Source organism: Vombatus ursinus, unplaced genomic scaffold (genome assembly GCF_900497805.2).
Source record: "Vombatus ursinus unplaced genomic scaffold, bare-nosed wombat genome assembly UNPS02014833.1, whole genome shotgun sequence".
In the NCBI taxonomy this organism is placed as follows: Eukaryota; Metazoa; Chordata; class Mammalia; order Diprotodontia; family Vombatidae; genus Vombatus; species Vombatus ursinus.
Window position 1 is genome coordinate 4,479,683 of NW_020954611.1, and position 12,772 is coordinate 4,492,454.

Genomic DNA, 12,772 nt, shown 5'->3' on the forward strand with positions numbered 1-12,772 from the left:
TCTATCTATCTATCTATCTATCTATCTATCTATCTATCTATCTATCTATCTACCTATCTATGTATCCATCTATCTATCTATACATACATATAATTTTTTCCCTTCAACTACCCTAATACTGACAAAGGTCTCATGAGTTACAATGTCATCTTTCCATGCGGGAATATAAACAGTTCAACCTTAATAAGTCTCTTATGATTTCTCTTTCCTGTTTACCTCTTCATGTTCCACTTGAGTCTTGTATTGGAAAGTCAAATTTTCTATTTAGCTCTGGTCTTTTCATCAAGAATGCTTGAAAGTCCTCTATTTCACTGAATGACCATTTTTTTCCCTGAAGGATTATACTCAGTTTTTCTGGGTAGGTGATTCTTGGTTGTAATCCTATCTCCTTTGTCCTCCAGAATATTACATTCCATGCCCTGCAGTCCCTTAATGTAGAAGCTGCTAAATCTTGTGTTATCCTGATTGTGTTTCCACAATACTTGAATTGTTTCTTTCTGACTGCTTCTAATATTTTCTCCTTGACCTGGGAACTCTGGAATTTGGCTACAATATTCCTAGGAGTTTTCCTTTGGGAATCTCTTTCAGGAGGAGATTGGTGGATTCTTTCCATTTCTATTTTGCCCTCTGGTTCTAAAATATCATGGCAGTTTTCCTTGATAATTTCTTGAAAGATGATGTCTAGGCTCTTTTTTTGATCATGGCTTTCAGATAGTCCAATAATTTTTAAATTCTCTCTCCTGGATCTATTTTCCAAGTCAGTTGTTTTTCCAATGAGATATTTCACATTGTTTTCTAATTTTTCATTCTTTTGGATTTGTTTTACAGTGTCTTGATTTGTCATAAAGTCACTAGCTTCCAAGTGCTCTATTCTAATTTTTAGGGAAGTGTTTTCTTCAGTAATCTTTTGGACTTCCTTTTCCATCTAGCCAATTTTGCTTTTTTAGGGCATTCTTCTCCTCATTGACTTTTTGGACTTCTTCTGCCATTTGGGGTAAGCTATTTTTTAAGGTGTTATTTTCTTCAGTATTTTTTGGGTCTCCTTTAGCAAGCTGTTGACTTGTTTTTCATGATTTTCTTGCATCAGTCATTTCTCTTCCCAGTTTTTCCTCTACTTCTCTTACTTGCTTCTCAAAATCTTTTTTGAGCTCTTCCGAGGCCTAGGACTGATTCATATTTTTCTTGGAGGCTTTGGATGTAGGAGCTCTAACTTTGTTGTCTTCTTCTGGTGGTATGTTTTGATCTTCTTTGCCACCAAAGTAAGATAATATAGTCTGACTCTTTTTGCACTTGTTACTCATGATCCTGGCCAATTACTTGAGTTTTAAACTGTTTGTTAAGGTAAGAATCTGCTTCCAATGTGGAGGATGTACTGTCCCAAGCTTTGGGGGTTTGTACAGCTGTTTTCAGAGATACTTCTAGGGACCTGTAAATTTTCAGTTCTTCCAACGTGGTATTATAAAGGGCGAGGTGTTTCCTTTCCACTGCCACAACAAGCTCCACCATGCCAGCACTCCTCCTCACCCCAGGACCGCCCCTCAGAACTGTGGCCCAGATCCAAGGTCATGCAAAGCAAGAGATTCCTGCCTCAGCACTGGCAAAGAGATCCCTGCAATTCCCCTCTGATCAGCCACTTGATTCCCGCTCAGTCCATGGGCTGGAAGCTCAGGAGGCAGCCGCCACCCAGGGCCACACTCGGGACTTGCAGCTGAGACCTAACTTCTCTCTCTCACCACAGTCACAGACTTTTCCCACTGACCTTCTAAGTTGTCTTTGGTGTTCATGGATTGAGAAGTCTGGAAACCACCACAGCTGCCCGTGATTCAGCCCTCTGAGGCCTGCTCCAGGCTCACTGCGGCCTGCATGCCCATGCTGAACTGTGCTCCTTTTGCTGCCCGGCGCAATATACCTTTCTGATCAACCATCCAGGCTGTCTTTGGCTGGAAATTTGTTTCACTCTGTCTTTTTGTGGGTTCTGCTGCTTTAGAATTTGTTTAGAGCCATTTTTTACAGGTATTTATTTGGAGGGGTTTGGGGGAGAGCTCAAGCAAGTCACCGCTTTCCCTCTGCCATCTTGGCTCCGCCCCCGAAATGATTTCCTCTTACTAGCCACATCAACATGAGCCTTTAAGAAGGCATTATTTTTCTCATCTTCACTAAAAAGCATTTTTAAAGCACTGCTATTCCCATGTCATAGAAATGAACCAATCCCGGCTAATTATACAATATTCCTTTTCACTCTATATTCCAGCTAAGCTGTTCTGCTACCACCTCTGTTTGTTTACATAGGCCATGTTTCCCATGTCTAGCATATTCTCTCTCCCTCCCTTAGAACCTTTAGCTTCCATCAAGGCTCAGGTCAAGTGCTTTTAAAAGTCCTTTCCTGATTCTCCCAGTTGTACTTCTAGCCTCCACCCCAGTGAAATCACTTTGTATATATTCTTCATTTACTCATCTGTGATACATCTTGTATTTCCACTATAGAATGTAAGCTTCCTGAAGGTTGGGACTATCTCACTGTTGTGTTTGTATCCCAGCACTGAGTGCATTGGCACATGATAGTTAATTAATAATTCTTGTTGATTGTTATATTGAGGTTGATATCATGAGTTTCCATTGAGTGAATGCTTCTTTTAAAAGGTCACTGGAAGGGATAGAGTAACTACCAGGAACAAGAATTGTTTCATCATAATAGTTCTATTTAAATTTTTCAATTGATATTGGGTTTGACTTAGCTATAATTCTCTCCCCTCCCACAATAATATATTTTTTCTCCACTGAAGTCCTCTTCTGATAGCTCATCAGAGTGTTGAGGTTATCAAAGGCCATATCAGCAGAACACAAGCAACCTCTGTCCAGGCCTATCAAGTTGGAAAGGCTTTTGGTATGGGCCCAGAGATAATCTGTGCGTATTTCTGTCCTCTCAGGACCAACCTAGCTAAATTCAGAGAGTCTTAACTCTAAACTGACTGAATTTTTCAGTCCCAACACCTCCCAATGACCACCTTGTAAGCAGAGAAAGGTTGCAGTTGGCATGGATTGAGGGAGATTATTCAATAATCAACAGATTATTGAAGTTATTGAAGAATTGAAATAATAAACATACATTTCAATCTTTCATGCTAAATGCATTGCTTTTATCTTAAAGTGCTGTTCATTTCAGAGCATAGCATAGAGTCCATTGCACCATACAACCTGACATTTGGCCTAGGAGTGTCTAGGTTTGGCATGTTAATCATAATTAATATCCCAATTTACACTTACATAGCACTTGCTCATTTATGACACATTTCTACATCCTGTTTTTTCATTTGATCCTCACAATCACTAAACAAAGGTAAGTATTATGTCCTCCATAATACAGATATGGAAACTGAAACTTGGAGAGATTAAATTACTTGCTCAAGGTCTCTAGCAAATGGCAAATCCAGGGCTCCTGACTCCAAATCTCCATGTTAGATATATGTCCTTAATACTCCTAAAGACAGATATTCAGTGATCTCACATGGATGACCTACATTGACAGGTTGGAAGACCATTAGAAATTCAATGCACAAAACAGGAGATCCATTTCATTCCAAGACCAATAAACATGTTTCTTCCCATGTAGTTGATTTTTTTGCTGCTTTTTCATATCTATCAAAGGCCCCCTTTGCCGGAACACATTAAGCAATGGGCACAAAGAAAGATTCGTTTTGTGTACATCCAGAGCAAAACTACTAGTAGGATTTACAAATATGTTGTAAATTGTATCTCTTGTATCGAGCCAATAAAACAAATACATTCCCAAGACTATGGAGAACTTTAATTAGAATTTTACAAAGGTGCCAATCTGAATTATTTGTTAATTGCTTTCCCATATTTTTCCCCCTGGGTTCCAGAGGCTTCAGACACACACTATAGAGCAAACTCAGTCCAATGTGACAACAGTGATAGATATGCTAATTTCTTCATTCACTCCACTTCACTTCTTTTATTCTTTCCAATTAAAGCAAATGCTACTGAAACTGTAATTAAGCTAGTGCCCAGCGCCCTGATTGCCTGCTGTTTTAATGAAACCCTATTGATTTTCCTTTTATTTCTAATGGCCACACATGGCGTTCTGTGGTAAAACACATGGATGGTACAATGTCCTAGCTAAACTTCATTTGGGTCTGGTGAATGGGAGGCCTTATGAAAAAAAAATCATCAAAAGGGAAATCTGTATGGCTTCTCCCATGCATAGAAGATCTGTACTGGAAAACTCTGTATTACCATAAGAAAGAAATGCCAAGTGGTTGAAGTCACTTTTTATTCTAGTGAGCATGCCATGAGGAACAGTATATTTGTTAAACACTAGCAAATTAGCCAAATGGAATACTAAAGTAATAGCTACTTAGGAGAACAGTAGAAATGTGTTATTTTGATGCATACTGGAATGATCACAAACCTAGTTAGCAGTTTTGGAAAGAAAGCCCCAGAAGAATATCCTCTTACTTTCATTATTGAAAAAACAAACAAACAAACCAGCCAACAAGAACAACAAACACCACAACCCTCTTTTCTAAAATGGACAAAGGCATTTTTCAGAAAGAATTTTCTCTCTCAGCTTTTGGCTAGATTTAAAAGGTAAAATAAAAAGAGGGAAAGCCTTGAGTATTGGGGTTTTTAAAAACCTCACAGATGTTTGCTTATGTAAAATTAATATGTAAAACTCAGAATTATAAGTTGATGTATATTCACCTGTTTTCTGTATTTAGCAACATGGTTTCTAATATGGAATATTGAAAAAACAGATAAAGTATAGAGGCAGCATAGCCTAGTAGAAAGAAAAAATGGGCTGAACATTACAAGACTTAGAACTTATATGTTGGTGAACTCAGTTTCACTTCCTAGTAAAATTCTAGAATGTATTATTAAAAGAGTTGGTTTGTGAGCATTTAGAAATGGAAACAGTTATCATTAATAGCCAGTATAGTTTCATCAAGAATGAATCACAAGACATTAGCCTTATTTTCTTCTCTGAAAAGGTTATAAGTCTGGTCAATCTGTGATGATGCTGACATGGTATATTAAGATTTCAGTGCCATCTTACTGAACTAGTTGGAAAGATGTGGGCTGGAAGATAACAGTTAAGTGGATTTGGAGCTGGTTGAATGATTAAGACTAAAGCAATGAATAATTAGTTGATAGTGACTTGTAGGGAACTCTTTAGTGAAGTGCCCTAGGGATCTGTTCATGGTCTTCTGCAGGTGAATAATTTTTTTTCAATGACTTGAATGAAGGCATAGAAGGCATATTAGTTTATAAATGACATGAAACTAGGTGGGATAACTACTAAGTTTAATGGCAGATCCACAAAGATCTTGAGAGGGCTGAATGAATGGTTTAATCTAATAAAACAACATTTAAAAGGAATAACTATAGTCTTATACTTACATGAAGGAAACAAGTACCTCAATAAGATTGAGTGGTGCTGGTCTCACTATACTCTATATCAGATCATATTCACTGCATATATAGTAGCCAAATAAGTGAATGTAATCTTAGGCTGCATAAATAAAGGCTACCATGTTTATAATAAAGATGGTAACAAGTCCCACTCTGCTCTGCAGTGGTTAGGCTATATCTAGATTATTGTGCTTAGTTCTTGATTCCACATTTTATAAAAATATTAATAATCTGGATAGCATTGGGGGAAAGGGGAAGACCATGATGGTGAAGGTTTGTATGAGGATTTGGTAAAGGAACTGGAAAAGAGTTTCACTTCAAGAAGAGAGACTTAGTGACTGGATGGCCATAATTGGTGTGTTCCGGTATCCGAAAGGTTATCAATCAATCAATTAACATTGATTAAGTACATATTATATGCCCGGCACTGTGCTATTACATAGAATAGTAATTATACTTGCTTTGCTTTGCTGCGTAAGGCAGAATGAGGAAACCAGTGTGAAAGTAGCAGAGAGGGAGATTTAGGCATGATATAAAGAAACCCTTTCAAACAGAGCTATTGAAAAGTAAAACAGGCTACATCAGGAGTTCTTGGTTTCCTCTCATTGGAGGTATTCAAGCCCAGCCAGAAAGACCAACTGCCAGAAATGTTTTAGAGTAGACTCGTGGTCAGATACAGGACACTGAAGTGCCTTCCAAGTCTTAGATTCTGTAATCCTGTTATGGGGAAAAAAACAAAAACAAAACAAAAAAACAAAACCAAAAAAAACAAAACAAAAAAAACCACCTCTTGTTTTCTAGGGTCCATTAAGAACAATCTAGATTGAAAGGTTCTGGTCTCACTGTATTCTATGTATGATACTCTATATCAGATCACATCCAGAATATTCTATTCGGTTTTTGGTTCTGTGTTTAAGGAAAGTCATTTACAAGTTGGAGAATATCCAAGGAGGATGCCTGGTTTGGTGAGTGGATTGGAGACCATTATCATTTGAGGACTGATTGATAGAAATAGGAAAGTTTAGCTTGTAGAAGAAAAGATTTGGGGGATAAAATAGCAGTCTGCAAGTATTAAAAGCCTGTCATGTGGAAGAGCACCCTTGCTTCAGAGGGCAGAATGAAGAGAAATGGATCGACTCAGGAGACAAGATGGCTGACATGTCTCAGAGGTTTACCAGAAGCTGAATGGCTGTGTTTTGTTGTAGAAGAGATTCTAAGTCAGAAAAGGGTTAAATTAGGTGGTCTTTGAAGTTTCTTACAAAGCTGAGATTCTGTAATTCTTTTTTGCAAGTTGGCATTTTTCTTTAACCAGTTAAAGAGCTGAGGGCTCACTGTGATAATTAAAAAGGAAACAATTGCTTATTCTTGAATGGTTTTCCTGTTAACAAACTATCCATTAAGACCATCAGTTTCATTTGGACTATCACTTGATGTATCTTACATCCATGCCATACCATGTTAGAAGAAAGGATTCTTGGTGTGTTATTGTGAAACTTCTAAGTAATCTACAAACATTTAGCTCCTTCATTTCCCTATCCCCAGCTGCAGTGTATTCCCCAATACAAGTTTTGCTACTCTTCCTTATGTTCACATTCACTTTGAAGTCACTGGGCATTATATAGTGTATGTTGACCCAAGTTGTAGGATCTTGTGTTTTTTCAAAGAATTTCCTTACTTGCTTCTTCATCTTCTGCAATAGACATTGAGACATAAGTTGCAGTTACTTGAAGGTGGTATGTTGGCATGATTTAATTGCAAGAACTAAAAAGTGAGATGATCAAGGGTCTGAAAGGATAGTGCTTGTTGCCTTTGTCAATATACTAAAACGAATTCCACTAAGTCGTTTGTTCCTTCAAGAAGTCAAGTAGTTTAACTATTATAATTGCTTTATGTATTCTGTTTCTTATGAGAATGTAAGCATGAATTCAGTTCAGTTCCTCCAGTCATGTGCCAACTGGCTGGTTGTTGGACAAAGACTACATGAAGAGTTCCAACAACTACATTTATAGAATTTAAAAAACAGTATGATTCTTATTAAGTTCTCTCCCACCCCTGCTTCTGTCTACCTCTTTTTTGCATCACTCAGTCCAATCAGTACAAAAATGAAAGGATGCCACATGGGACTAAAGAGCATTTTGCATGTTATTTTGTGGGTCGTTTTGGCTCCCCCAAAGTTACCTAGCAACTAAGCTTCAATGATTAGCCTCTCCAAATTTTGTATGGCTGGTCTTTGTACAACATACAATATAGTCTGTCCCTGGGCCTGAAACTGGCCTTTCTAAGAATACAAGTCATTCCCCAGTTGCTAAATGGTCAAAGGATATGAACAGGCAGTTTTCAGAGGAAGAAACTAAAGCTATCTATTGTCATATTAAAAAAAAAGTATGCTAAATCACTATTGATAAGAGACATGCAAATCAAAATGACTTCAAGGTACCACATCACACCTATCAGATTGGCTAACATGACAAAACAGGAAAATGATAAATGTTGGAGAAGAGGTGGGAAAATTGGAACACTAATGCGTTATTGGTGGAGTTGTGAACTGATCCAACCATTTTGGAGAGCAATTTGCAACTCTTCCCAAAGGGCTATAAAATTGTGCATACTTTGACTCAGCAATACCACTTCTAGCTCTGTATCCCAAAGAGATCAGAAAAAAGGGAAAAAGACCCACATGTACAAAAATATTTATAGCAGCTCTTTTTGTGATGGCAAAGAATTGGATGTTGAGGGGATGCACGTCAATTGTGGAATGGCTGAACAAGTTGTGATATATGAATGTAATTGAATACTATTGTGCTAAAAGAAATGATGAGCAGGCAGATTTCAGAAAAACCTGGAAAGACTTACATGAACTGATGTGGAATGAAGTGAGCAGAACCAGGAGAACATTGTACACAGTAACAGCCACATTGTGTGATGACTGACTTTGATAGACTCGGCTCTGCGCAGCAATACAATAATCTAAGACAACTCCAAAAGACTCATGATGGAAATTATTATTCATATCCCCAGAAAGAACTATGGAGTCTGAATGCAGATGGAAGCACACTATTTGCTCTCCTTTTTTTTTTTGTTATTTTGTTTTATTGCTTCATTCTCATGGTTCCTGCCATTAGTTGTAATTGTTCTTTACATCATGACTAATGGGAAAATATGATTACTATAAATGTATAAGTAGAGCCTATATCAGATTGCATGCTGCCCTCTTGGGGGGGAGTGGGAGGAGGAGAAAATTTAAAACTCAAAATCTTATAAAAATGAATAAATTAATTATAAATAAAGAATGCTGGGACTCCACTAAATAAATCAGAAAAAAAAAGAGAATAGGAAATTCCAAGAACACAGAATGTTACACAGACATGAAGTGACAGATGGGTCTGATGTAATTCGGGAGCATGGTCAGGCTCAGTTGGACAGTTCTTGTAGGGAAGTAAAAGGAAGTAACAGCAGAGACACAGAAAGAGATTGGCTTCATGAAGTGACCAAACGCACATATTTAGCCGAGACATTGTTCTGCATAAGACAACCTACATTGCTTGGGAACCAGCCTCTAGAATTCTCCAATCTAGCCCAGTCTTTTAAGGTCCCTTCCAGTTCTAGATCTGCGATCTTATGAAAACAAACAAACATGTATGCTCATTTTCAGGATGTATTGAATCCAGATGGCAAGGACAGAAACAGCTTGACAAAAGTCTTTAATCTGTCCTGGAGCTGTAGCTAAAAATGTGTTTGTTTTCCTGGCTGCTTATTTTAAGTCTCTTTCCCAAGTCATTGGAATGAACTCAGAGGCAGAATCAAGAGATTATTGTAGTTTTCATGTTTTGTGCTATTGGGTTGTTATGATCAATGGGACATCTTTTCCTAAGAACAGCTCACTCTTATAGCTACTTCACAATTTACAAGATATTTTGCTCTTGGCCATATGAGGTTGGCACTGCATGCCTTATTTTTATAAGTTTATAGATGTTTCTATTACTATTCTATTACTCAAAAACAGATGGCAGTAAGAGCCAAAGCCAAGACTCAAACTCAAGTCTTCTTCCCCAAATCCAATGTTTGTTCAACTCTATCATTCACTCTCTTTGGAGATGATAGAGACTCTGAAATCTGTACCACTCTGGTGGAAGCCTAGATGATTATGTTAATCTGTCTGGGTGCCATCTTGGTGCATAATCATAGGATAATAGAATCAGAACTGGAAAGAGGCCTTAGAAATTCTCTAGTCCAGTGGTATTAAACTAAATAGAAATGGGGGCTGCTAAATTACACATAGAAATCCCAGCAGGCCTCATAATGACTTGAAAACTACATATTAACATTATCTATGTTTTATCGTGGCAGTTAGGTGGTGGAATGGATAGAATGTTAGACCTGGAGTCAGGAAAACCTGAGTTCAAATTTGACCTCTGACTCTTACTAGTTGTATGACCCTGAGCAAGTCACTTAGCCCTGTTTGCCTCAATTTCCTCATCTATAAAATCAGTTGGAGAAGGAAATGACAAACCACTCCTGTATCTTTGCCAAGAATACACCAAACAGGGTCTTGAAGAGTGGGACAACAGATGACTGAATAATGTTTTATTGTATTTTTATTTATTTTTTAAATGTTTCCCAATTCCATTTTAATCTGGTTCTGGCCATACTCAAGTGTTTTGTGGGCTGCGGGCCTGTGGTTCCATGTGTTTGACACTTTTGTTTTAGTCCAGCCTCCTCAACTTAGGTGTGAGGAAACTGAAAAGAGGATAAGTGACAAGGGTAAGTGACCACATTTTAAAAAAAAAAAATTGTGGTTTGTGATTTTGTGATTATTATTATATTTAAAAAAAATAAACCAAGCAGCTTAATTCTTGTCTTCCTGAATTTCTAGGGTACTTGAAGTAGCCTTTGCTATTACCAAATCTCTGGATTAAATTTATTGGTCTCAATACATTTAAAAGTCATCAGAGAAACAGTAAATTCTTACTACTCTGCAATGGTAGAGCTACTATAAGAGTCAGAGGTAGGAGTGGATAAACCTTGAATCCTCACCCCAAAGCCCAGCCTAAGCGTTGACATCCTGGCTGCATTTTAATTCTGGAGGTTATTTCATATAATTTAGATTTTCTGTAGCAGTCAGTTATCTTCTGCCGAAACTGTTTATGGTCAACGTTATTGTCTACATAAAATCCAGAAAGAAACATTCAGCTTGAGTTCAAGAGTAAAATGATCAACTAAACCTGACGAAAGATCATTTGGATTCCTGCTCCCACCCCAACACACACACACTTCTTCCTATTTGTGCTCTCCTCACATCTAACTGCAGTTATGTGAGCTCAAGTTTCCTCATTTGTTAAAATGGTGATAATATTAAATACTTGCATCAGCTGTCTCACAGGGAACTTTCCATTTACTCTCAGCCTTGGACACTGAAATATTTTAAAAAACAACAACCCTTTGACAGTGATTTGACAGGCTTTGTCCTAACCATCTCATCTTCGGCCAATAAGTAGTCCTCACTACTGACACACAAAGAATGCCCATTGTTACGGATGATGCTAATTAATTACGTGGATGAAAGTCAGCTGTTACTATTAATAACTTCATAAGATTAGGCTAGCATTGCAGGTTAAAAACAAAGTTTACAGGTAAGATAATAAAGAATATACAACATGGATATCATGAAGTCAAAACCATGGTTTCTTTATTTTTGTGTGTACCCAGAACAGTGCATTGTACAGATTTGGATGGATACACATTCTTATCATTGTGGGCATTACCTTTATAGACTTCTACTTCACGTCTTCTCAGTATGTGGGATTCTTTCCCTAAGTTCTCCTTAAAGAGTAGTAGGTACTTCATAGGTTAGTTGAAAGAATAAGTGAGTGAATAAATGGTAGCTCAAATTCTGTCATTTCAATGAAGCATTTCCAGACTATACTGGGAAGGGTACACCAATTCCTATCCCTAACTTCTATTGCATTGATCTTCAGTCTTACAGTTTATTATCCAATTACTCTTGTTTCCCCAATTAGGTTGTGAGCTCCTCAAAGACAGAAATCGTGCCTTATGTTTCTTTTTTATGTTCCCTAGTATCCAGACCAGTGCCAAATATATAGTTCGTGCTTAATCAGATGAATAAATGCTCATTATTTTTTTTTGACATAAGGCTCTATACTAACTACTCAATTTAACACATATTTATTGAGTACTTTTTATATTCAAGGAACTGTGCTAGGCACTGGGGAATAGAGAGACAAAATCTAAACAGTCTCTACCCTCGAGGAGCTTACATTCTACCAGGAAGATAGCATTTAAATAAGGAATACAGATACATGCAAAGAAAAACAAAGTCATTGTAAGAAGAAGAAAGTCCCAATAACTAGGGGAGCAAATCTGGAAAAACCTCATATAGTAGGTGGCATATGAGCTGTGATCGAAGGAGGTCAGGCATCCTGAGAGGTAGAGTATGTTACAGCCCTAGGTGACAAAGACCCGGTAGCAGGAGTGTAGGTCATCTTGATTATAAATAAAATTTCTTTTAAATTCAGACTTACACAATTGAAAAAGTAGAGTATTGATTTTTTTTGGCAGCACCTAAGGCATCAAATTTAAGGAATTTCTAGGTAGTATACACCATTTTACAGTGTGATGCATACTGACAAAAATGTGTTATTATAAGCTGGCTCCATTGTAAGAGCTGACATTTATATAATGCTTCACAAATACTATCTCATTTTGTCCCTACAACAACTTTTATAGTACAGTTATTGTTCTCCCCATTTTATGGATGAGAGAATGAGGCACAGAGAAGATAAGAAACATGATCCAGAACATACAGATAAGAGATGACAGACTAACTCCAAAATTCTGGATTCATATCACTAGACCATAGTTCAGATAGCAGGGGTAGAGAATTGGAGGCGGAAATGGCTACCTAATAGCATAGAATGTTGGCTAGAATGCTGCACTCAGAATGAGGAAAACCTAGGTTCAAATCTTGCTTTTGAAACCTACTAGTTCTTTGTCTATTGTAATATGTAAGATGGATCTGTAAAATGGAGATAATGGTATCTGTAGTACCCAATTCACAGGGTTACTTTTATGAGGTTCAAATAAAATTGTTTTTAAAATATTTTATAAGCTTTAAGATTCCTATCCAGCCTCAGATACTTGATACTAGCTGTGTGACCCTGGGCAAGTCATTTAACCCCAATTGCCTCACCAAAAAAAAAAAGATTCCTTACAATGTCACTTTTTAAATATATGTATGTATGTACATATCTCTATGTATCTCTATCTATCTGTCTATCTATCTATCTATCTATCTATCTATCTATCTATCTATCTATCTATCTAT